General features: G+C 40.4%; 1 protein-coding gene across 7 annotated transcripts in view; it reads right to left on the minus strand.

Annotated features, from left to right (window-relative positions):
* ZMYND11 (zinc finger MYND-type containing 11) overlaps positions 1–3,038 on the minus strand; it is a 107,460-nt gene extending 104,422 nt beyond the window's left edge. For 4 of the 7 annotated variants that reach the window (XM_040589678.1, XM_040589674.1, XM_040589677.1 and 1 more), the window contains exon 1: positions 2,824–3,037. The gene's annotated coding sequence lies outside the window, so the exon portion shown is untranslated. Of the gene's footprint in view, positions 1–1,589; positions 1,719–2,823 lie in introns of those variants that run through there. The other 3 variants (XM_040589676.1, XM_040589675.1, XM_040589673.1) reach the window with 2 other exon arrangements.
* Between the last annotated feature and the right edge of the window lie 23,613 nt (positions 3,039–26,651).

Genomic DNA, 26,651 nt, shown 5'->3' on the forward strand with positions numbered 1-26,651 from the left:
TTAAGTGCTATAAAGCTCCAAACTGTGGAAGAAGAGCATCTTCTAGCAAATCGTCAAAGTTTTAAGACCCCTACCCAACATCCGCGCACTCACAACTCCCCTTACATAGCTGATTTCATCACTAGTAACTTCCATCACAGTGCCCAGCTCATGAGGAGTGATTTTTCTCACTCAGTCCTTTGGTGCTGAACCCGATACCAAGGATCGATTGCAGATGCCACTTCTTGAGGGCAGAGACCACCATCCATAGCACTATCAAAGAGTCACCAACACAATAACTTTTTTTCCCCACTCGTTAAAACCAAACTCACTATCAGAAAGATAAAGTACTTTGTTACACTACCTAGCCCATGAACCATTCCCTTCCTAATACAAATATCTGGTCAAAAGCAAAGAGGGTTTGTTTAGGCATGGAAAAGCTGGCATTAAACATAAATCTGTGCTTGTAACTATTTTGTGAGTACTTCCAGTTTCATACAAAACAGCAGTCAGCAAATGGTCTACTTCCCTAAAGACTTTCCATAGTGCACCAAGAATGGTTGATAATAAAATAATAATAATAAAAAAGTAAAAAAATGTGGAGAGATGCCAGGTCCTTCACGCTGAAGGATGAGGGACTAGAAAAACCCAAGGGACTGCAACCTGAACCACAAACTGGCATTTCCATTCCCACTCTTCCCGCCTCCCGACACCTGTCTCAGTGATAACCCCTAAAGAATTAAACAATTTCCTACAAAGGATAGCAACAGAAGTGGAAATAAAATAAAATTAAAAAAAATATTCAGCATTTCTAGGAGAAGAAAGCATTCTCTACTTTTCATCCTTTCCACTGCAATAGGATCTTCTCAAAACTACAACAAATATTATTACTCCTATAATACAGTGACCATGGCAGATGATTCCAGGGTGTTAAAATGTCAAATTATACAATTATAAGACCAACCAACACCAAATTAAAACAGTTTTTCATCCCTTTTCCTCTTCTCAAGCCACCCCAGCTCTAGCTTATGTAAAGTTGTTTGCCATATTCACAGAAGACAAATAACTCCCGAAGTCTGCCGTATTCAGGATAAGCCCCAAAGGACACACAAAGTTTCCCAAGTCCTTAACATCAGAATTTTACAGGGGGGATGGTTTCTGAAACACACGGCAGGCCAGGACAGCGCGCAGCAGCTCCCTACCATCCTCGCCATAGGAAACCCCACACCCACGCATGCATCCCTGCCCGTGATGGAGAGGAGAGGAGGCAGACAGGCCTCTGGACAACCCCTGAGGCGGGGGCAAGGAAAACACCTCACGAAGTGAGCCGGGGGAGTTATCTGGAGACGCGGTTTGGGGGACGGGCGCACACACACACACCCCTCCCGGAACACCACAAGCAAGCCCCTCCACAGTTCACATTCACACCCGACCGCGAGTGCGGCGGGGCTGCGGGCAGGCCCTGCGGGGCCGCGGGCGTCGGGTGAGCAGTGCCGGGAGAGCCCCGGCCCGCGGGGCTCCCCGCACCCGCAGCGGGGTGGGGGAGCGGGGAAGGACGGCGGAGAAATTGGCCCCTTCCCTCCCCAACCCGCCCCCGCCCCGCGCCCTACCCCGGTGCAGATAGGGAAGGCGAGGAAGCCCCCGGGGCTGTGCCGGGGGCCGAGGCGCTCCGCCAGCAGGGCGATCCGGGAAGCCAGGGGGCCCCGTCCCCCGCCGGCCCTCTCGGCAGCGCCGGGCGGTAAGGCCGTCCCCGCCGCGGGGGTGGCGCAGCCCGCCTGCAGCCGCCCGGGGGGAGGAGGGATGGGGCTCTAAGTTTACCCCTTTCCCCGTCCCCTCCTCTGCCCCCCCGCGGGGAAGCGGGGCCATGGCCCCTCTCCCGCGGCGGCCGGCCTGCGGGGGCCCGACGTCTCTCTCCTGTGGAGACTCGGCGCTGTCGAGCAGCTGCCATTACTCGGGCCAAGACCCGTCCTCCAAGCAGACATCCCCCAGCCCTGCGAGGAAATGCGGGGGCGGCGGGGGTGTGCGTGACAGAAAGGAGGAGGGGGGGGGAGTGGGGAGCAAAGCGGTCGCCCCGCGTGTGGGGAAAGGGGGGGGGAGGGGGGGCGACGGGGCCGAAGCCAGGCTGCGCCACACCCCGCGCGGCCTCGCCTCTCACGCGAGTCCCCGGCTCCCCCGCTCCCTGCAGGCCCGCGCGGAGCGCTGGAGGCAGCGATTCCCTTGTGCGCCCCTCTGCCCACCCCACCGCCCCCCGCCCCGGCCCCGGGGCTGGCTGCAACTCGGCGCGGGGGGCCCGCCGCCGCCTCCCAGCCGAAATCCGACCGGGGAAGATGGGACAAAAATAATCGCCGTTAATAATCACACGCGCTCTGCCGCCGTCCCCTTCTCCTCCTCGGTTTCCAAGCGGGCTGCCAGATAATCCTGCCCACTCCGAAAAATGAAATAATAATAATAATAATAATAATAAAATCCCGCCTTCCATCCCCCCCCCCCCCCTTCCCCGCAGCCCCACACATTTTATTATCAAGTATAATTGCTCCCCCCTCCCCATATGGCACCCCGCGGGGCAGGATTGCCCCCTCCTCTGGTGCCCAGCCCTTCCCCTGTCCCCTCTCCCCCATCTCCTTGGAACAGTGTGTACATGATTTTGTAGTTTTTTTAAGGCGCCATGTTTATAATCCTCCATCATATTAAAAAAAAATCCACCCAGCATGAGACACGGCGTCTCTCGCACCCCAAAGCCACGGAGGCAGACACAGAAATATCCACAGGGCTGTAAATTCACCCCCACCCCACCCCCCTCCCGCACACACACCCCTCCTCCCCAGACTTAAAAGTCTCTCTCACCTTGTGCTGCAGGCGCTGCTTCTGCTGCTGCAGGGGGGGAGAAGTTAAGCCAGGGGAAACTTTTCAATCCCTTCCCCAGGCCGCTGCTGCCTCCTCCTTCCACATATTTTTCCCCTCAGAGTTTTATTGTGTCTGAATTTTCTCTCTCTCTCTCCTCTTCTGTCTGTCCACAGTTCAGGTTTCTGGGGTAAACAGGGTTTAGGATGGTGCTAGGGATATTTGGGAGAAGGAGAACTCTAGTGGTGTCTGCTGGAGTTGCTGTTTGTTTCTTTTTTTTTTTTCTTTCTTTTTTTTTTTTCCTTAATAATACATTTGAAACGGATCTTTAACTATTTCTTATATAGGTATTTTATCATACTTTTAGGTCTGGACCCTATCTTATTGCAGAGGAAAAACGTGCTGCTTCTTTGGCCCTCATACATGCAAATTCCTCCTACCATGAAGTCAACTTGGAGACATTCTGGTTAACGTCTTTGAAAGTAGATAGTCACACTGAGCAACAAACTGAAACATACAGAATCAGTGATCTGTTTCAGAGTTGGCTATGTGTTGCAACCTGTAGATCACAGAAACATAGAATCATTTAGGTTGGAAAAGACCTTTAAGATCATCAAGTCCAACCATTAACCATCCTTTCACTGCAGGATTGGGAAATACACGGTAATGTGAAATACATAACTTTACAGGCACATATATATGTAAGCAGCAAGAAAACATGTACATTTTATCCTGTTTTTATATGGAATGTGAGATAAATATTATTACTAATAAATGTCTAGGCAAATACATTCTGAAGTTTCTGAAGTTCTTCAGGAATTATTTAATAAAAAAGTAACATACTTCACAATTAATTAATCTTGAATAGAAATGTGACATACTTTATTAAAATACACTGTAAGCTTAGTTCTATAAACATTTATGCATGCAAATAGTTTTAGTCATATGAGGAATCGTTAGTATTGCTAAAATAGTTTTGGACTGCTAATGTTGAAAAAGATGCATCCATTGTGCCCGGTCAGTGAAAGATTTAACAGAGTTTGCGCACTGAACAGCGAAAGTTTCTCCAGTGTCTTCAGTAAATAAGATTTCTAGTAGTGTCTAAAACCACATTTTATTTGAGACTGCTGCATGAGGACTTTATGTCCTCTTTTAACAAATAAAATGCAAGTAACATAGTTGCATGAAAGAACATCTTACATGATCTAAAATAAATAGATAGGAAAGAAAGTGCTGGTAATCTGCTTTCAAGAGGTGCTTGAGGAGTTGGGCAGATACCAAGCAGTGGTACTATCATTTATTAACTGCATTATATTTCTTGTATTAATAAAAAGCAAATGTAATTTACAAGCAATTTCTTAAGGAAGAAGGGATTTACCATCAGTATAATTACAGAAAGGCTACCTTATGTTGAGCATTTAGTTGTGATGTTTGGCTCTGGTTTCATTAAGGCATGTAATTTTCAAAAGAAGTTTGATAGAAATATATGCCAAGTTTCCATGGGATATTACTGGCTTGGCTGTCTTAGGTTTCTTTGAAACCTTCTCTGTACAAATTGCATCTGAGCTATATTTATGTAAGAAAAAAAAGTCCTTATGGTTTCTACTGTTTCTGCCATGAAGTCAAGCTATCAATTCTGCTCAGGCTGGCGTGGTGAAGGCACGCCGCTTTTTGCATCCAGAAGCAAACAGAGGAGAAGCATAGCTGGCAGCACACATAACCATCTTTAATTCTTCAGCTGGAACAGCCAGGTACCCCCTACAAATAGGTCAGCTGGGGGAATTTGCCATAACTCCAAAACAAAACTCCAATTCCAGTCCCAAGTTCTTTAGCACAAAGATTTACTGCTCTGCCACAGTGCCTTCTCCTTACCTATGTAAATATTTATTTAAGGCAGAAGTTCAGCTATCTTCAGTATAAAAAGGTTTTAGCTCTTTATCTCTTTAGGACTCGTAGAGAGCTGTCAAATAAATATTTAGGCCACAGTTTCACCAATGCGGAAGCATATTCAGGGTTGAAGCTTTATGGTTTGCCTACCTTACAGGTTTTTACTGCTTGCCGACAATTTGCTGTACTTAACATATTTGTAAAGGCTAGTCTGCACCATCTCCAAATATTTGTTTCAGGATACAAATATTTGATTTTGGCAAGAACAAGGTATCCTAAAGCAAACATGTAGGGAGTGTCTGCCACGTTACCTTGTCTGAGCTGGTGGGCAGTAAATCAAGTTAAGTGTAGAAAGACAGGCATATAGTTTATATATGGGTGTTTGTGGGCTTTGTTTGAATACATTTTGTTACCCTCATTAGGGCCCCTGGGTAACAGTTCGCATTATGTAGCCTTCAGGGTACACATTTAAGAATAAAAAAGATGCATTTTTTTTTGTCGTTTTGACTTATTTTTATCTGCTTTGGAAAGACTTTTTAACGCTCCTCAATATACAGGTTTGCAGCCCTGCTAGCAGCTCTTGGGGAGCCCCGACCCCTGCATTTGTCTGTTCAGTTTGACACCGAACGGGGGCCCTTCGCGGATCCCTTTTGGCCATTAACTTCCTCATGGAGCTGGCGCTGGGAGCGCTAAACAGTTAACCGGGAGGGCCGAGCCCGGCAGACAATGGGAAGGAAATCCCACCCTCCCCCGGCCCTGGGCAGCCGCGGGTTTCCTTATAGGCAGGGGGAAACGTTTGTTAAAACAAAAAGCGGGCTCAGGGCCGTCCCTTCCCCGGGCGAGGGCTGGGGGCGGTGCGGGGGGTGCACTCCGGCATTCCTCCCCTGCCCGGCCGGGAAGGTCCCGGGAAGGTCGGGCGGGGAGCCGGGTGCCTGGCGTAGGACGGGCACCTCGGCCTGGAGTAGCGCGGCCGGGGGGGGGGAACAACGAGTTTGCTTGGCAAAGACGCCTGTAGAGCTGCAGCCGGTAGTTGGGGGGGGGGGGGGGGGGGGGGGGGAGGGTAATGGCGAGGGGTCCGGCCATATGCTTCCTTACGTGGTTGTGGGGAAAGAAACCGCACCACTAATGCAGCATTAGTAAGAAAACGTGATAAAGTTACTTTCTTTGGAGCAGAGAGTACTTGCCCTAGGAATACATCAGGCTGCGTGTGTGCTATATGCTTTTGCCAGCGTTGCTGCACCGGCGTGTAAGCAGTAGGTTTGTCGGTGCCGTTTGATTGCCTGGGAAAGGGGCTGGGAGGGCAGGAGAAGAAGCTGCACAAGCAGAAGCACAGTTCTGCCAGAATAAGTGGCATCCAAACTAAGAACATAATCTACTGCCATGAATTAAAGGGGCTATCAGGTGGGTTCACAGGAAGGAAATCCCCTTGCAGGTTGGAGACACACAAACCATGACTCAGGGAATCCCTGAGCTGAAAGCAGTCGGAGGCTGGGACACAAATACCCTAAGTGCCTCACTGTTACCGCGTTTCCCAAGGTATGGAGAGTACTATGTCCACTATACTTTTTTTTGTGTGAGAAGACTGCCTGCCTGCTAACATGCAGGCTGGTAAATACACCTCCCTTTCCCATTTAAATGATACTCTTCCCCTCCTCCTTTTCAAAAGATAGTTTTAATCCCAATGCTGAATAGCACAGTCCTGTGCGGATATGCCCTTCTATTCTCACCATGATCTTTTCATTCTCTTGGTTCAGTGGTACAACCATCAAACATGCAGATGAACAAGTACATCATTGCTGGCAGGTTGTAGGGACCAGACTCAGGACTGTGAAAGTATCAGTTGAATGCTGCCCTTAGCAGAGCTAGGAGCATTGTGTCCTCTCCATGGTGGGACTTGTGTTAGGCTAATGAATGCACAGCCCAGCCTTCTTCTCCGGGACTTTCTACCGTCTTCCTGGCTGAACCAAACCCACCCACTATGTGCTCAAGTCTTTATCTGGCTTTGTAACATAGCTGTCTCTTGTTGTTAGTGCCAACCCACTTTACTGTGTGCTCTGCTCCCAGCCTCACTGAAACAAAAATAATTTGGATGCGTTTCCTGAGAGGCAGGTCTGCTGTGTTGTGATCATAGAAGTATTAATGCAGAAAATTAGTGTAAATTTTTCATCAGAGCAAATTTTATCAACGTAGTCTTCTTTGCAGTAAAAATCTCAGCAATGCATTTAATTTAGGAAGCTGGGGGAAGGGAACAAAGCCTTAATAGCAACAGGCTCAGGAAATCCACGGAGCTGAAAACAGTTGGAGGATGGGAGAGTCTTAGGGAGAAACTTATGCCGTTCCTTTTTCCCCCCTCAGGCACCGAGCAGAAAATACCAAACTTAAGAGGGGGACACAGAGCAGAGAACTCCCAGTAATGTTTGCTGCTCTATGAAGCTAAGGAACAAGTTCATGCCACCCAGAGGTGCTGTCCTTGCAGGCTTGATCTGATGAGGACTGAAGCAGACCCTGCAGCAGCCAGGATTGCTTCCTTCCAGCTATGGCCCTGGCCATGCAGACTGGCCATCCAGTGCTGGTTAGCCACAATGCTCTGAGGAGCTTGATGAGGAATTCTGTGACGTGGTGGGGCTTGAGAAAGTAAGGGTGTAAATAAAAAGGTAGAAGGAAAAGTACAGGCAGAATTTCTAAAGATGTTCCTTGAAAACAGTACATCGTAGGGAGGTGGGTCTTTGGTCTGACCCTCTATAGCCAGTACTCACATGTGGGTGTAATAACTGGCAGTAATGAAACCAGAAAAGCCTGTCAAATATAAATGTAGGCTAAGATACAAAACACATCTTTTTCTCACTGTGTTCTCTCTTTACATTTTCATGCACAACTGGGAATAGAGGTTTATCCTAAAAAGTTTACCTGTGAGTAAACTGACATATGTTTGTGACATATGACATGACATGTGTTTACGCCAGCATTATGCTTCATGAAAACTGTATGCCTGATTCAGCACAGAGTCTGTCAAAGGAAACTGAGCTCCATATTTTTTTTTAACTAATTCAAAACAACAGAATGAGCTTGTACCGGTTTCAGACTTTGTGTTGCGTCATTGGCTACTGTATTTTCAATACAAGAGGAGGTGCCATAACATGAAAAAAAGTTTTAACATCTGCTTTCAAGTATACACCAAATTTGCCTCACGCAGGTTTGTCCAGTCTTGATGTAATACCTAAAATAATTTAAATCTATGCACAATAAATCCACAAACCTTAAATTTGCATTTAGACTGACATAGGATCTGTTGTTATTTTATGATGATGCAGTGACTGGAGATACATAGTTTACCAGGATTATGAGAAAACAAGTAGTACCTTTTTGTTATTAAAATAATTATAAAACTAGAGCTTTTACTTAAGGAGACATTGTCGCAGTACTCTCCAAACTAACAAGCTGCAACAAGGTCTTTTACTATCACATACCAGCACACTCTTCGTGTCAGTCCCTCTGCTGTCTTCTCCTCATCTCACCTCATCCAGGGCATGCTCTTTCTTCTCTTGCTTCTTCCTCATGCTCTTTCTTCCTCAGCTGCTCTCTCTTCATTGGTTCTCAACCACTTAACAGAACCAGCCACAGCTGCACCTTATCTACATTGGCCAACCTAACACCCCTGAAGCCAACCCACAGCTGTATATTATCAATGCTAATTAACCCAGCTTCATCCTTCTACAGAGACATTATGAATGTCATAATTGCAGGGAAATACTAATTAAATAGTACATCATATTAAACGCCATATAGCCAATAATAAGGAAAAAAACCCTATATTTAAAGTAAGTGGAGCCCATCATCCCAGGACAGTGGAAATATATGGGTAACGGAGGTATCACAGCATGCACTAGGAGCATGCAGAGATGTCCAAGTGCTTTTGCTCTGAGTCGGTTCGTGACAAGCCAGGCTTGACCAGCTTTGGTCCAGCACTGGCTTTGAGCTAATTATTGCAGAAATACTCTGTCTCTGCCCTGTGCTTCAAAGCCTCCTGTGGTCAAAGTTTGCTCGTTAGCTCTGATGTAATGCTGGACCCAGGCTTGTTCCGTGCATTCATGTGGCACTTGTCTGGGATTAACAAGTCTTTCCAGTAAACAGACTTCTGTCATGTATAGAGCAGAGACATCCAAATGTTTCTGAAAGAGTTAATGCGTTATCCCTAGTACTTACCTGAAGCTACTAAGCCTTGGTGGACCTGAGTTGGTTATATGCAGAGCTACCCAGCTGTGGCTCTGCACAGCTTTTTCCCAAGCTCCAGTTTCCAGGAACACAGTGTTTTGCATGGCATTAGATCCAGTCTTACACAGATTATTATGCCAGTTGTGATGTTACACAAAATTGTTTCTGGAACAGAGTTGCTCTCAAATCTAACACATTGCCAGAGCTATGAATCCCTACCAGACTGAAGCTGGGCTGGCATGAAGCCATTTTGATGTGCTTGCAGCTTTGTTGTATCCTGATGTCATCTGCAGCTTGGATAAACCTCCTAGAGATGTCACCAATTGGCTGTACAGGATAGGTGTAAACAACAGCAACGTTTGTGTCAGTTTTGAACTATTATGGCCAAGATGAAAGCTAATCTAGGAAAAAAAATAAACCCCACATCTGCCATTCTGTGGTTCTGACCCCTTATTTAAAGCATCTTCTATTATCCAGAGCTGAAGATAATATGTTGGGTAAGATAAATTAGTTTTGATCCAGCATCACCAATTTAATTTTCGTTGCATTCTGTAAGGAATCATCTGCTCAAAACCAATTGTAATATTCAAGTGTAGTTGTCCTACCACTAACAACCTTCTTACACTGACAACATTGGAAGAGAATGCCATGAGAAGCTAAGCAAAGTGGAACTTATGCACTGGCACTATTTGAAATGATGGGATTTGAAAAGAGTGCTGGGACAAATAGATTGTATATTGTCATGTATATGTCATGTAGGATATGTATTATGTATAATTCACAAGCAATAGATATTATTTATATGTCTATTTATCTTATCTAATAGCTGCATTATGTTCAGTGGATGGCAATGCAATCACTTAAAAGATTTCTCATTTTAAAAAAAAAATTATAAACACCCTATTAACTTTAATAAGAATAATTTGGGGTTTTGACATATTTCCTAAATTTAGCAGTCATACTATTCAAAAGTCATGGATAGCTATTAGCAGAATAACTAAAATACGGTTACCATTGAAACAGTAACTTTGAACATCCCAAACTGCTGAACTGAAAAAGTTCCACCGAATTTCCTCAGTCCTGAACACAAAAAGAAAAAAATCACATTATAACATGCTGAACTGTATCCACACATCACTTAGGGCAATCTTGATAATATGTTTTGTGTTTGATACCTGCACTTACTAAATTTTTTACACTGAGAAATAAATCCACATATTTTATTTCTAGTATTTGCATGGTTTATAGCCTCTTCTTCGTGCTGAACTGGTGCTAATTTTGTTCATTTGTTAACATAGAAAGGAAGATTTATCATACCCATATTTCAGTTCTTATCTGTAGGTCATGCTACTTTTCATCTCAGTTATTTATGTGAACATTTTCCCTTTTAGATGACAACTTTATTGCATTCACTTTGGAAATAGTGTTGCCTTTGAATGGTTTAACACAGCACGAAAGTGTTGGGACAGAGTGAGTCACATTTTAACTCTCCCATAAGTCTCTAGAGATCTAGGGAGTCCTGCTCAAGTGCCAGTTAAATAAATGTTGTGTTTCTTTTCTCTCTCTCTCTTTTTTTTTTTTTAAAGAAAAAAAAAAAAAAGCCCTGCCTCTAGTTAGGGATTATGCAAATTTCTTCTCTAAAGACTGTTTGTGACTCAAAAGCAGGTCCATATATTTAAGTTTCCTTGGACCATGTCAGCCATTTAGTATGTCCCTCAGCAAATACAGACATTTGAAGGGAATAGGATGCAGCCAACAATACTGCAAGCACTCTTTCATGCTTGCAGTGTAAAAACTGTTGTTAAAACTATTAAGCGTCATGTGAATAAAATGCTCCTGTTTCCTTTATTTGAGCTCTGAAGCCTGTTGTATGCAAAACTGCAAATAGAGGAGCAGAGGCTGGGCAGAGCCTATGAAGGTCACTGAAGTCTCTGGAGAGATTCCCATTGACTTTGGTAACCCTGGGTTCAGAACATAGGTAACTTTCTTTATTCTGGACCAAGCAGGATTTCCAAATCATTGGAATGCCAAATATTTATTCTTCTGATTCCTTCCTGTCTCCATTCTGTGAGATGCAGTTGCACAGGACTTAAGACATTTTATGCTTTAGCTCAACTCCTCAAAAAGATGCAGCGACGCTGGTTTTGGACTAGTAGAAGTATTCTGCATTACGTAAGATCAAGGTAAACATGAAGTGTTGGTACCTTTTTAAAGTCTAAGCAGTTTCTGTGTGACTTTTTAAACAAAAATAAAGCAGAGTGTTAGTTCTGAAATCTGTGGGTGAAGTAAGTAGAAAAATTGCAAAATATCAGAAATAGAATTGTATTTAGAAAATGAATCAATAGAACTGATGTTATATAATCACACTATGCTTACATTTAACACTATTTTTCCAATGCTATTCAGAAAAGTTGCAAAATGGTAGGTGCACACCTGGTAGAGACCAACACAGTAACACAGTTCTGCCAATAAAAACTCAGGAAATTGCAAGAAGTTTACAAAAATTTTCAAAGGGGATCCTGTAATAAACATCAAGCAGCAAAGCATTGTAATAATTTATTATATTATTGGAAAAGTGATATGAATTGCCAAATGGATTCTTGATTTGAAAAGGGGGCAGAGTTCCTTCCAATTCTCTTATTTAATATGCTTCATTTTAGAATCAAACTCATAACTTGATTATATGAAAACAGGAAAAATTGACTCACAGCAAAGCCTGCGGTTGAATTATTTTCCTGGACTCATTTTGTCCATAAGAAAATTTTGCAGAGGTTTTATACAAAACATTGTATCAATTAGTTTCCTGAGAACATGAGAATTTACTTATGAAGTTGTATTTGCTTCCTAGTACTGAACTGTGAGCATATAAGGTGGTAGTGCACACTGTACATATGAGCAATAAAAAAGATAGTATGTGTCTTCTGGAAATCATAGGACTCAAGATTATTCCAACAGATGTTCAAAAAATTAGAAGAGGCAAAAAACCCCAACCCCAACCCCCTTTAAGACCAAGACAAAAATATTTTTTTGTTGCGAACAGCCAGAAGACAGACTGAACCGTTTCAAAATATTTTATATACATGTAAGCATACATGAAGAGACAAATTAACCCTTTCTGTCAGGTTGGAAGTACTGTCCAATGAGTAAGAATATCATGTTGAAGCGAGGATTATAAAAGTAAAATCTTTCCTCCCCCAGGAATTTAGTGACTGAAGAATAAACTCAAAGTATATTTGTGGTAGCAGATTGGCTCCTCTCCACCTTAATGTATGTGACTTCTGGAGTCAAGTGTCCAAAATTTGTATCCACATTTGTGTTTTACTGGTTAGTATGGCCACCTAGATGACAGGTGACAATAATGCTAGCAGTGTACTTCTCTTACCTTTTCATTACCACAGTAAATGAACTCAAGTCCCTCTGATGGTAAAAAAGACAAACCAAAACAGATTTATGCACAGTGTTTTATAACATGATGTCCATAAGGAAAAAAAAATAATCTACAACCCCCTTGTGGAACATTAATTGAATTGTTAAATTGTGCTATTTGCAAGAATTTTCACTCAGTCCTGCAGAACTCCCAGGCTCAGGGAACGTGGGCAGGTATGAGCTATTTTGTAAGCAATTAACTTGCCACAAAGTAATGGCGGCAGTTCGTTTGAATGCCTTCATGAGAACAAAGTGTGATAAGGAGACATACCTTTGGAGTATTGGAGTCTCGATGTTTTTTGTCTCAGTTACTAAGTTTACATGGCACAATACAGACCTACAAAAATCTGCACTTGAGTTCTAGCTTACTGTTCCTGGAAGTGTAAAAGTCAAATCTGAACTCATTATATGTGACAGCAATTTAATTACAGTATCTTTATGGGAATACCTGATCAAATATGATACTGAAAAATATATAAAAAAAGACTTTAAAAATTGGGAAGCTCATGAGCTGCCAAAAGTGTTACAAAGAGATGTTTCCAACGATTTTCAAAGGTGAGCCCTTCTCTTAAACAGAATAAAAATCATTCTTCCTTCCAGAAATGAAGAATATAGACCAGAGGTATAAGGCTAGAGAACATATGACATGACTCGGTAGTTTAGTAACTCTGAAAAGAGCTGATGGTCATGCCAGGTAATTAGTTGAACTGAACTTGTGTAGTTAATGAAAGGAGGATATTGTTGCAATAAGTAAGGTAAAGTAGAATGGATTAGAGGAGGAATAAAGAGTTGAAGACCAAATTAAAAATAAAAAGCCTTTGCTCTATTTCTACACCAGGAAGTCTACAGGAAAGTTGTTATGCCAATGACTTAAGATTAAAATCATGTATGTGGACACCGTTGAGAAGTTAAATGAATTTGTCATAGCTGAGGCTTCAAAAAGAGGTAGTAAAGAATAAAATGCCAGAATAAAATGCCCTCTGTAAAATTTTTCAATAGAAGCTTGGGTTACTATTTTGATCATAAGCAGCAACACTGATTAGTAAATAAAACATGTTCCTGCCTGTTGTCTAGCCCTGACACTAGCCTATACAACATGGCTTACATTCAGGTGGCTTAATTCTGTTACCTCTGAAATACAATGTTCTCATTTAACAGCCTATTGGGAATAGTGTGTGGCTTGTACTGCCCCTTAAGTCCTGCTTAACCTTTTTTTTTTTTCTTCTTCAGAAACGATGTCAACCATTTAACAAAATTGGTGACCTAGTGCCAGCGCCTATGCTTAGGCCTTAGAACTGCTTATTTTATCATACAGACATCGCTTCTTCATTTATACTACCTGCATACTGCAATTTATAGAAAAATATGTGAATCCAGTATGCTTAAAAAAAAATCATCTTCAGACAACCCTGAAATCAAAACAAAATTCCCATAACTTTTGCCCTAGACAAATAATTTTGTTACTATTAATGTGAGCAAACTGTTTGCAAAGCAACAAGCCTAGCAAGCAATGAGAGATGGATTTGATGATGTGCATTTATGGAAATACAGTTTACAATTACTAGAATTAGGTACATTATGTCTAGTGCCTATTTGTATGTGAAAGACATTAATTTGATTGTTTACTATTTAGTTCTCAACATATATTAAAAAAACAGAAACACATAGGTGCTGTGTATTGAAGGCCCATGATTTTCAAGCATTTAGGGACTTCTTAAACAGCTTTTTTAACTTGTCAAGACATGTTTGAGTTAGCAAGCACAATAATAACTGAATAATTTATTTAAACATACATGTACATGCTATCATAATTAACAACATTAGAAATGTTGAACATAAATGTATAAAAATCAGTTTTGTAAGTCAGAAAAGTTAAGACAACCTTAAGCTTCTTATGTCCTAGTTTTCACAAGAAAACAATAAAAGTTAGAAGCTGAAAAAGTAGGGCCTGTAGTAATAGCAACAGCTGTCACATATTCATTTTTGTCTCTCTTGGATATTGAAATGGCTAAACAGAATTGATTAAACTTTTCCTTAGACCTGCCCTGGAAAGGAAGCAGCTATGACAGATTTCATCCAACAAATTACTTATTTTTTGAATTGAGGCTTATAATGAAAAATCTTGGCATTATTAAATAGTATTCCTCCTGTGGTACTATGAAGTAGAGAGGGGATAGTGGAACTCCACTGCTGTTTGCCTTACTAGAACCATAGAAGCTGTCTGAACTCCAAAAGACTCGCTCAGTATGCCTGTGGTTTACAGGAGCATATGTGTGAATCTTCTAATTCAACAACAGAAGACACATCATACTGATTATTTCTGTTACACAGAGTTATTGCTGATCTCTTCCTATTCTGCAGTTTATTATTGGTAAATAATTCTTATTTTCAGACAGTCTACGTATTCCTTGTGCTAGTATTTAGAAGGCACAACAAGTTGTAAGTTAACATCACTGGAATTCAGGGAAGGAGAAATGGGAGGAAAAGTGATCTGATCCCCAGCACCTTGTTCTGAACAGATCAAGTAATAGTGCATCCAACTCTCATTTATTAAGGCCATGAAGAGTGTAGCAGTTAGATATCTGATCAGAGGTATAACAGTATACGTTTAAAAAAATCACATAGCATTTTTTTTTGGCCACGAACAAATGTTAAATCTTTAAACATGATACATAGGCAAAGAGACACTGAGAAAATTCCAGTTATGATGCCATTTTAAAATACTTTCTGTTACCCGCTGAGAACCATTTGTAAATACTTAGAATTTTGAATGTTCTTTGTAAAATATAGTAAGAGTCCCTGCAATGCCAAAATTTGTAAGCGTAACTCTGGGAGCCAAAAAAACATGATCAGGAATGATTCCTTATGCTTTCATATTTCCATTGCATCTGTGCTGTTGGACCCTCTGTTAAACCACACTCTACACCTCTGAGTTCAGAGGGAATTTAAAGCCCCTTAGAAGTCAAGAACATTTAGCTTGAGTGAGGCCTTTAGTGTTGTCCAGTTCTTCTGTTTACATTGAAATCTAGCAAAGTAATCTCATAGTTTTTGAGGTTGTTTTTACAGGCATGCATACAAAAGAGAAATAGGAGCCCACTTTTGATACTTTACAACAGTGATTTAGCCAGGCAGAACAGGAAACTCCATTCTGTCTTTCTAGTAAACTCAATAAATCTGTCATGTTCCACTGAGTTTCAAAGCCTGCTGAAGCTCTGAGTTGTAGATGAGCCAGGACCTGCTTCTTACCATGGGAAGTTTTTGTAAATGCTTAAATGAATGTGAGAAGAAATAAAACTCTATGATACAGTAACAGCCTAATCTGGATTCCAGTGAAACTGTGTGGAGACAGTCCTCTGCCTTACACAACAGAGAAGAGGTAACAGATCACACTTACACATCACTTACACAACCCATGCTGTACCTGACAGGAGACTGATTCTTAAAGCAGAAACAAGCATATGCCCATGTACTTGGGGATAGTCATATTCATTTTCTGTCTGTCATGGAGTAGCATTGGTGACAGTCCGGAAAGCGAGGAAGCACCTGAGACCCTGCTCCGCTGGAGAGGTCAGCAACTGCAGAGTCAACAGAGACACACCAGAGAAAAGAAAGGATGGGAGAGTAATTTTTTTTTCACCAACCTTGTTGTCTTGCTTATTTTTTTCTCATTTTATCTCTTTTCCTTACTGCTTTTCATATTGCTCCCTTAACTTCACTGATTGAATCTTCCATCGCAGAGAAGGACTTAACTTACGTGAACTTCAAAGGAGGAAGGCAGGCAGTGGAGGCACAAACCTTTATATCTGAGTGTGCATTGCTCAGGAGGGGATCAGCATTATGCTGGTGTGGCCTTGACTGAATCTATAATTTCCAATACTAGAAACATATGTGTGCACCTGGGTCAGTATTCTATTTTCTAAGATATTTCCTTCAAAATATTTTGTAAGCTATCAGTTTGTGGGTTTTTTTGTTTGTTTGTTTTGTGTTTTTTTTTTTTTTTTTTTTTTTTGGGGGGGGGGGCGGTGTTAAGCCTTTGCACAAAACACTCAGCCCTGTATATTTGTGCAAAATGTAAAATAGATGCCTGGCAGGCAAATGTAGAGTACATACTGCCACAGTAAACTGGTGATTGCTTTCAAACCATCGCTTTCTACTTCATTGCACAGAAATATGATTCTCTTAACCCCTTTGCTTGAGTTTGATGGGAAGATCACAAGACTTTCAAACAAGAACAGCTAACAGCAAAATAAGAAGGAGCATCTTAGAGAAAAAGGGCAGCTCAAGCTCACTGCCATAGCTACGGGCCTTAAAGCACTGGTGCTTCTGGTGTGCACGGTCTAAGGTATCATTCTCGTGGGCCAGCTCCTAAGTATGAATATCTATAGCCAGGTCTTCATTTGAAAGTACTGTATGCTATGTACTGATGAGGCACTGAAAATAGAAAGCTGACCTGATTATACTGTCTGTGAATGGTGGCATGCTTTTCTATCATAATGAGTGATTTTGTCATTTTGAGATGTTGTGGGTTAACACCATCAGGCAGCTCAGCCCCACACAGCTGCTCCCTTGCTCACTACCCCACTGGAAAGGAGGGGAGAATCAGATGAGTGAAAGTGAGAAAACTCGTGGGTTAAGATAAAGATGACTTAATAGGTAAAGCCAAAGTTGCATGCTCAAATAAAGCAAAATAAGAAATTCATTCACCACTTACCATTGGCTTGCAGATGTTCAGCCATCTCCAGGAAAGCCGGGCTCCGTCACATGTAACAGGGACTTGGGATGACAAATGCCATAACTCCAAGTGTCCCATTTCCTCCTTCCTCTCCCAGCTGTCATTGCTGAGCATGATGCCGTATGGTGTGGGATATCCCTTTGATCAGGTGGGGTCAGCTGTCCTGGCTGTGACCCCTCCCAACTCCTTGTGCACCCCCAGCCTCCTTGCTGGTGGGGCAGCATGAGGAGCAGAGAAGGCTGTGCTGCTGTGTAAACACTGCTCAGCGATTGCTAAAGCATCCCTGTGTTAACACTGTTTTGGCCACAAATCTGAAAGAGCATCCTATGGGCTGCTATGAAGAAAATTAACTTCATCCCAGCCAAAACCAGTACCTGAGATTATGTTATTACAATTCATCATGTAACTCAAACCTATTGAGAAGGGGTGTCAATAGCATCCTTGCTAGATGAAGTATTTACCATAAGCACCAGGCACTTGTACTCCTCCCATCTCTTTGACAAAGATCAGTGTTGACCTCTTCGTCTGTGCAGATGGTCAGTCTAGGACTAGTTTGCTAACCAAGGTAATCAGATTCTCATGATGTTCTAAACTCTTTAAAAATACTTTCAAAAAGATGTCTTTTAGTAGTTGCTTATATTTGTTACTACCCAGGGCATAGTCACCATTTTATTTTTCAGCTCCTATTTAGCTTGGCAATGCGAAGCTGCGAACAATGTGATTTAATTTTGCTGGTTGGAGATTCAAATATTGGAGAAATTTGCTTCTTATCTAGTTTTAAAACAACTTCAACCAATGGCAATACATTAATTTTGAGGTGGATCTTCTTTTAAATGGTCTTATCTAAAATATTTTTTTAAAAAGTATTCCAGAAACAAAGCAGGGGAAAAAAGATGAAATTCTGTTGTGGGAAGAGTGAAGCCTTTAGTAACAGTGTTCATATAAAAATGATAATGTAATAAGAGATTGCAGGAGTTGATGAAAGAGAATGTTAGGAGGAGGTGAGAAAGGAGACATACCTAACTGCTGTTATGAAAGCTTTGTAAGAGAGAAGGACTTCAGACTTGGCACATACCAGAGGCAGAAACAGCACATAAATTTTTAAATAGGCTGAGACATTGCGGAATGTGTACTCCATCCACTTCAGTACGTATATCAAAATGTAAATGAGAAGGAAATCAAGTCTTGCTATGGATGCTAACACCTGTACATCAGGAGGTATGAGTTTGCCATCTATGAACATATCATTCAATGCTAAAATACCTAGCTGTACCTTATTTGCATAGGCATCTTAGAAGACTGCTAGGTTTTCCTACTGAGTTCCATTACAAACGCAGTTATAAAAATAAGGTATAAAAATCCATTCACTATGTGGTTTTAAGATTTATTTCTGATATCTTGTGGGGATAGTTATACAGTCTTGGATTCTTTTTCTGCTCTTTGAGAGAACATGAGAAAACTGAGGTGTATTTGCAGTTCCTTCTCAGGTCTATAGATTGCTTATCCTACAAGGATAAGTGCCACGTCAGTGGCAGTCCTGATGTGTTGAAAATGTTTTTTTCTCTGTTTCTTCCAGACACTCCAAATGCTGTATTACATTGGTTGCTGACAGTACGGATGGGAGTAAAGTCATCAGGGTCAGTCTGAAAAAAATAGCAGTGATGGTGACAACATGAAAACAGCTACTGGATTTGCCAGCATGGTTTGCAGAGTTTGAATTGCCCCGGGTCTGGCCATCTGAAAGATCACTCACTGCTCATCTTGTGTTCTTTCACAGCAATCATGCCTGTTTGGTTTGGTGGTGCAGCATGTTGCCAGCGTTGCACCCCTCAAGAATTCAGAGCCTGTTCAGTAGAGGGTCTGTACTTCTGCAGCCTGCTTCTGACAGGGTGGGATGCCAAATTTTTGAAAGTCCAATGTTGCAGTGTAAGAATTTCTTTGTATCTGATTATTTGGAGAGGGAATGGGGTGAATAGTTAGGGTTTACTTGGTTAATTTATTTGTGAATTACTATTCTGTAATTATTTTGGATTCCCAGCTGCCAAACTTATTGGACATGCTAGGACATTACAAAGTAATGGAGCTTTTTACTTTAAATAGTGATTTGGAACATTTAAAAAAATAAGGAGAGAGTACAGAAATGGATAAATGATTCACACACTCTGTTTTCCAGTCCGAGATAAACGTCAGTTAACAAACTGAAGCCCAAAGGGTATAAGTTGGCAATCAATTCTGCTCCACCAGACATTCATAAATATGATTTATTTAAATTATGTGCTGTTCAATAAACATCTGAATCTTTATTTATATCTCTTGATTTGCCAAAATGTTTTGCTAGAAATCTAAGAGGATGAGGAAATATGGTAAGAACTACTTTCACCATCTGTTAAAGGGAAAAACTTGACATATTTTTTGGAAGAAACATGCATATTTTCTTCTGAAAAAATATTGTGAAAGACTGCTTATGGCATGGTCAAGGGGTGAAAGGAACATAAAAAATATTTAACCTGCTCTTTATAGGCAAGTAGCTAAAATAGTTGTTTTGATAATGTAACAGGGTTATAGAGGAGTAACAATGAATTTCAGTAATCTACTACCTTTCCTTAGACAAACATTGCAGTTGGAAGACAGTCTTCCTGGCCTTTCATTTCTTTACCATAGCAGTTTGTTATCACAAAAGCAGGCTAGTCTGTGCATGAAAGGGATATGTCATTTTAGAACATTATGGGGAAAAAACCCAATGGAAGTAATTTTGCATTAAGCAAACTATAAACAAGCAGGAACATGAACTTTTGGCACGTATTAGCAGGTAGAACTCCAAGAAACTTGTTGATTCCTATTTGCAGTGGTCCCTGTAGATATTCTTGGCTTTTCTTTGGCTTCAGTTCACTTTACTACTGTGACAGCTAGGAGTTATGTGTTATTTTAACTCTCAAAAGCCATAAAGGGATTAGGCCCACATTGTGCTAAATTCTGCAAGGATAAATAGAAAAATGCTTTTCCTCCCTGAAGATCTTACTCTGTTTTCTTTAGGGACAGTGACAGAAAAGGCAGGGAGAAGAGATGCAGTATGTATGTAGAAATATTAATTTAGCGTGCAACTTTAGTTTTAGATTTTGTTTGGGTTATACGTAAACTATTATTATAATTTAATTATTTTATTCTACAATGTCTTTCTTCCCAAACCCTCTTTGGGTACTTCCTCACGCCTTTTACTCTTATGTTCCTTTGAAAAATTGAATCCCAACTTTTCTTTTTATCCTTGTTTATGAAGGAAACACGCCGTCGTATTTTGTTTGTGTGAGAGAGAGGAAGAGAGAGAAAAAATTATTACAAGTTTTGTGAAAATATGTAGTATGATGGATAGAGGAGAGTCTGCAGAACCCTTTATTAGATGATCCAGACCCACACTTCTACAAAAAGCCATATGTAGAACTGCTTGTGTCTACTGGTGAACTTCCTCTCTGCTGGCACTTTGTTTCAGTGTGTAACGTGGATTTGTAGATCAGTCATGCACCTGTCTGGGAGATGCAGTTTCATGTCTGCACAAAGAACTGTGGTACCTAGATAAGCACTAGGGCATCTGGGCACTTGATTTTTTAAAAACATTCTTTAAAATTCAGAACACACTGTTTTCCTTAACAAACACTGTTGCAAGAGGTTAATAAAAAATGAAGGATGAAGCATAGTAACTGATAAATATTACATGTTGAATATCACCGGGAGATAACCAGATAACCCAGCTGGTCACATGCAATCCAAGGAATCGCAACAGGCATATTGTTAGGACTGTTAGTAATAGTTAATTGTGATTGCCTACAGGCATATATTACACCCTTCTGTGTCACCTTCAGCTGTTCACTCTGTTGTGTCTGCAAACAATATGAATGCCGTTGTCCTGAAGAGATAAGAATCTGAGAAGTACCTCTTTGTGGGCACTTTGGTGAGCTTGGAAATAATAACCGCTTCTGAGAAGACACATCTATCACCACTATTTTGTTTGCGTTTGACTATCTGGAATGCAAAAAATATTGAAAGATAATAAGATACTTTATAGGATGATTATAGATGAGATATATAGCATCTGACTTGGCTTAGCTTAGAGGAATTATAATCAATTTTTCAGTGAAGACATTTCAGTGTTACACTTCTGAGAAGCTCATATTAACAGTAAACCCTTGAGCACATCTGATATGAAGCTTCAGCATGAAGCAGTATGCTTTCAGCTACACCTGTGCATTTCAGCTGAGTCCAGTGTGAAATGCTTTTCTCATCTCTCTCTCACATAAGTATGTTTATAGAACTGAAAGCACAACTGAGGGCAGTGAAACGGGGCGTTGATGGAAACAGAGCACAAAGACTTGACCTTTTTCTTCTTGAGAAAGTGCAATGCCTGGACAACCACACTAAGCAGCACCTTTGGTGTGGTCAGCATATGAAATGCTTTAATTTCAAAAAAATATCTGATAAAGATCAATTCCTATTTAGACTCTTAGCCATAGGATTAATAAGATGTGTACAGTCAGCGTTCTGCTGGTAGAATAGATGGTCTCTTCTTTCCAAAGTGACAGGAGATAATAGTGCCTTGAGATTTTTATTGGCTGAACTTGGTAGTCTGCTGAATGTTAACCCCCTTCAAAGGGTTACAAAAGGGGCATCTGAAAACTGGGAAACCCCAGTCAGTGTCCATTTTTTAAAAAATGCGTTCTAAATAATGAAGAGGTCACATGGCTTAAAACCTGCTTTGGTTCCCATTTAAATCAATGATAAATATCTTACAGAAACAGGAACAACATAGTTGAGTTATGCTCATAGGAGTTATTTTTTCAAATTTAAGAAAATACACAGTCCAAAGCTTTCTTTCAAATCTTAGTCTGCATATTACTAGGGATTTTAATGCTATCTCTTTTTAGTAAGTTAATGTATACATTTGTAAGGAACTCAACATAAAAACCTCAGGATCTAGACATATTTACATGTTGTCTAATATGAGATGCATCTATATATATCTAGAAAACTGAGATACACCAGATTTGTTATTTATAATTTAAGTCCTATGAAGCACTTTTTCAGAGGAAACTCATTAATGATTTGAAGAAAGGCTCAGCTGGCATGGATTTGCTATTGGTTATTAGGATTAAGAGTAAAATTAAAATAGCGAATCCTCTTATAATAGGGCCAGATCCTCAGAAGCTATAAATCACAACAGCTCAATGTAAGTAAAGTAAGCTCTGACAATTTACATCAGTTTAGGTTTTGACCTTCTCTCCAGAAAATGATTTCTCTGAAGATCATACTTCCTATATTTGTCTTACTTTGTGTCTGGCAGAGAATTAATGAACACGTAATTGCTTTGGTGAACTCAGGATAAAACTTCTCTGTTCAAGAACTCTATTCTTTTACTGATTAACTTGCTTCATGGCTGAGTTAGTTCTGCAGGGTCAAGCTGTACTAATGACCAGAGCACAGGAACATCGTCAAACCAATGAGGACAAGGTAGGCTTGGAAGTATTCCAGTTTCTGTTCAATTAATCACTGAAATCTCAGGAGCTTTGGGGACAGAGTTGAAAAGTAAGTTGAAGAGAAAGTACATAAAGAATTAGATTCATATTCCAGGCGGTGGGGAGTGGGAGGGAGACCTTACTGGATGGGATGCAAAGAAAGATGAATCAAACAAAAATGTGAAGAAATAAATATTTTTAAAAAAATCATTAAACATGTTACTGATGATTTTTCAGAGGGTTGTGATTATTTCTTCTTTACTGTATTTTTTTTTCCTTCTCTAACACTGCCTGATAGTGCAATCTTTATGTCAGTGTGACTTGTATACGTACAGACCATGCTTGCATAAAGGTTCAAAAGATCTAACTCAGATATCTTTTAAAAAAAGTTTCCACTTTCTTTTTCACAGTCCAGATTTTCTGCCACAACACACTGCTATATGTAACCTAAAAAAATTGCTGTGTTTAAAACCCCAAACTTGCCCCGTTTAAGGTCAATGAGAATTGCAAATGCTCAATATCTCTCAGAGAGGTCCCAGAGACAGGCATGGTCTCTAGACACATGGTTCCCAATCCCATTAGCACTACTGAGATAATGGCATGTGCGCTGGAAGGAAAATAGGCTGCTCAAAGATTAGAGGAGACCACGTTTTTCTCATAATCAGCAGTTCAGTTATGGATTTTTTTTTAAAGATAGCACTCAGCTGAAAACTTTCAGCAGGTGCAATACTGTGCCAGCTTCACACAGGTTAGGGGAAAAGCTGGATTTCAGGAAATTGGACAGAATCTTCCTAATTGTGTCTTAGGTTTTCAGCTAATCTTTTCATGAGCACTATTGTATCAGGTGATTTGAACTTGAATTGTAGATAATAAACACATCACAAATGTCATTTTTTAAACAACTCTGGCTGCATTTTTTTCTGGGAAAAATTGATTTCAGCCATACTTAATTGAATCATCTCAGATACAATTAAATTCTATTGAAAGCTAAACTCTATTTTTAGTTTTCACATCAGTTAGTAGATGAAGTAAAAACTGTAACTATGAGCTTATTTTGACCTGCCAACTCACATCAAGGTTGCAAACTGCATGGACTTCAGTGTTACCTTGCATTATTTAACTTCCTAACTCAGTATGAAGACTCAAGTTTTTTTCTTGTAAAGATGAGACACTAGTACTTCAGTTTCTCACTCTCTAGAATATGGTCAGTATTTTGGTTGCAAGTGAAAAGTTAAACTAAATTCATTAAGTTTGCTTAACTTTCAGAGTGTTGATCAAAAAGTACCATAAAGAAAATCAATAAAGGTAGGTGTTGTTAGTAAACTGAATTTCAGCACTGGATGTCTGTGTAAAGACAATACAATTACCATTGGGCTGTACAAATTGTGAGGATGATTTTGATAATTTTTTAGATAAGGATCATAATATTGCAACAGTTTTAGCTTAATTACAATGGTAGATGAAGGTTGGTGTATTTTTTTAAAGTGAAGTAAGTTTCCAGAAAAACAAAACAAAACAAACTGTTTCTGGGGTTGAAATTTTTCAAATGTTTTATTTTTTTAAAATTTTTTTTTATCATTCAGTAAATTCTAAGTACTTTATTCCTATAAATCCACTGTATTCCACAGCTGGAGTCTGATATTCTAGTTATTATGGCAGAACTTTTCTGTAGGAATTTCTAGATACTTCTCTGTGAACCAGTGAATATGGTTGAAAACCCTGCCAAATTCTATCTAACAAGATTTGTAGTATGCTCAAGATCTCATAGTAGATCAAAAGGAGATTCGACCATTTTTTCCATCATTTATCTGCTTGAATCTTTCTCTCCAAAGAATGAGGAAAAGATTCCCTTACCCCTTCCCCTCCCACCATAGGAGACAGCGTTCTTCGCTAAGAAACAGAAATCTTTGGTAGATTTTCCACCTGCTCTACTGAAGCCAGTATCATACCATGCAAACAACTTTCTAAGTTAGCTGAGATGCAGGCAAATGTTATAGACTGTGCAGTGACTGTTGTTAACCTTTGTAGATTACAGAATTAAGCTTTAGGGAAGGCTTTGAGAGGGTGGCTGTGCTGTATATCAGACTTCAATCAATGCAGATAATATAAACCCTGCAACAAACCCTGAGAAAATGGAATGATGTTACCATAATACAACATTGACTAAAAAGTCTGAGAACAGTTCTTTAAATTGATAGTTATTAATGCATTGTAATTGTCTTTTTACAGCAGGGTTGGCATTAATCTAACCAAAGATGGGTTTACGTTTGAGCTAGTTACCTTAGTCAGTGGAGGAGCAGTTGCTTTTGTCAGTACGACCTAGGTAATAAATTCAGCTTCTCCAGGTAGATGGCTAAAGAAGATCAGAAGAACATCATCCCAAAACATATTTTAGCTCCCTATAAAGAGACACTGGACTGACTTCTTTAGCTGTAAATACCTATGCTGTTGATGTCCGAAGTTAGATGAGGTGAATGCCATACATCAAGGCTGAATAAAATTTTCTTATTCAGAAGTATTCTCTATTGAAAGTTTAGGACTTTGTATGTGACAACGCATTCCCTATTTTGCAGTGAAATGACATCAAGTAACCAAAAATTTTCTAAATGTCCAGAAGAGTGTGAAGAGACAAATACAAAATTCTGCTGTAGCAGATATTAAATTTTATGAAGAGTCACATATCAGGGAAAGGTGGATGTTGTCAGTAAAAATATAGATGACTTTACAAGTTATTTATATCAATAAAGTGTGCTGAAAATTTTAAAGCATAGATGTGGGCTTGCTTGTTTACTTAATTTTGGAACTATATGTCAAACCCAAGCATAGAAGAAAACAGCTAAGAAATCACACTTATGATGTATTATACAAGTAAACATCAGTAACACAAAAAAGTTAACCAGGGATATTGAAATTTATATTACCGGAGATATGTAAATGCAGAGATAAGTAAATCTTTTGTTTCTTCCTTTAAATTTATATTTTCCACAGTGTTAGCTCTCAAAATAAAGATGTCTCAAATCATTACAATACAGACAAAAACAATTTTCTAGTTGAAAAATAGAAAGGGAGCAAGATCTCTAGATTAAGTTATCCAGACTGGGCTTCCAAATGGGACTGTGAACAAGCGGTAGACAGTCAGCCCTCACCAGTCTGGGCTTTACATCAGCGCCTTTCACAAGGGTGTTTGAGCTCCGTAGTTCCCCTCTGCTTCCCTCCGCAATTCCATTTAGCAGTCTGCACTCCCTCCACTTGCGTTTGTGGGGCAGAGGCAGCACACTCTTGCACCACTGTCTTTCTCACTATGTATCACCTCTAGGTCTTTTTGGCAATGGACAAAAAGAAGATCTTTGGAGGAAGCAGGAGCAGCTGTAGAAAGCTACCAGCTGGAGATCTCTGAAAACTCAGAGAATCCAGGTGCATTGATTCCTGATGAGCGGAACTGGTTTCTTGAGTGTATCTGTTTACCTTTGCAGGTCATTTGTCTAATTCAGAATAGAAGCACAGAGTCCTATATGACAAAATAGTTTGGAAGTCAGCATCTGCTCCATGAAACCATCTTTTTCACTTCAGTAATCTCATGAACTGCCTTTTATCATTGCTATTCTACTGACTCTGATTTTTAACCTAAAGTGTCTCAAATCTCAGCCTTGCTGATGTTTTGATGAAAAAAATTGAAACAGGCTACTCGCGTTTGAACCATTTTGAGAAGCTGGTACAGAGCATCTCCCATCGCTTGGCTTAGGTCACAGTAAGAACAGTAGCCCCAGGTTACAGCCCCTCTTTTGGCTTCCAGCCAACGCCAGTTTAAGGTTTTAGTGTTACTTTTCAATACGGTCAGACTAAGACTCATGGCCCCACCTTCTCGAAGTAGGAGTTCTTCATATTTTTATTATACCAGGAATGTGCCATCAGAACAACACAGACTGTGGGACTAGTATCTGAGAGCTGGAAGTAAAGCACTGGCCACTAGAAAGGTCCAGATAAACTTCCAAGAGATCGGTTGAATGTAGTGGACTGATTCTTTCTGAGAAACACTGCATTCTGAAAGATCCTTTTCAGCAAATGAAGGGCAT

Source organism: Falco naumanni, chromosome 4 (assembly GCF_017639655.2).
Source record: "Falco naumanni isolate bFalNau1 chromosome 4, bFalNau1.pat, whole genome shotgun sequence".
Classification (NCBI taxonomy): Eukaryota; Metazoa; Chordata; class Aves; order Falconiformes; family Falconidae; genus Falco; species Falco naumanni.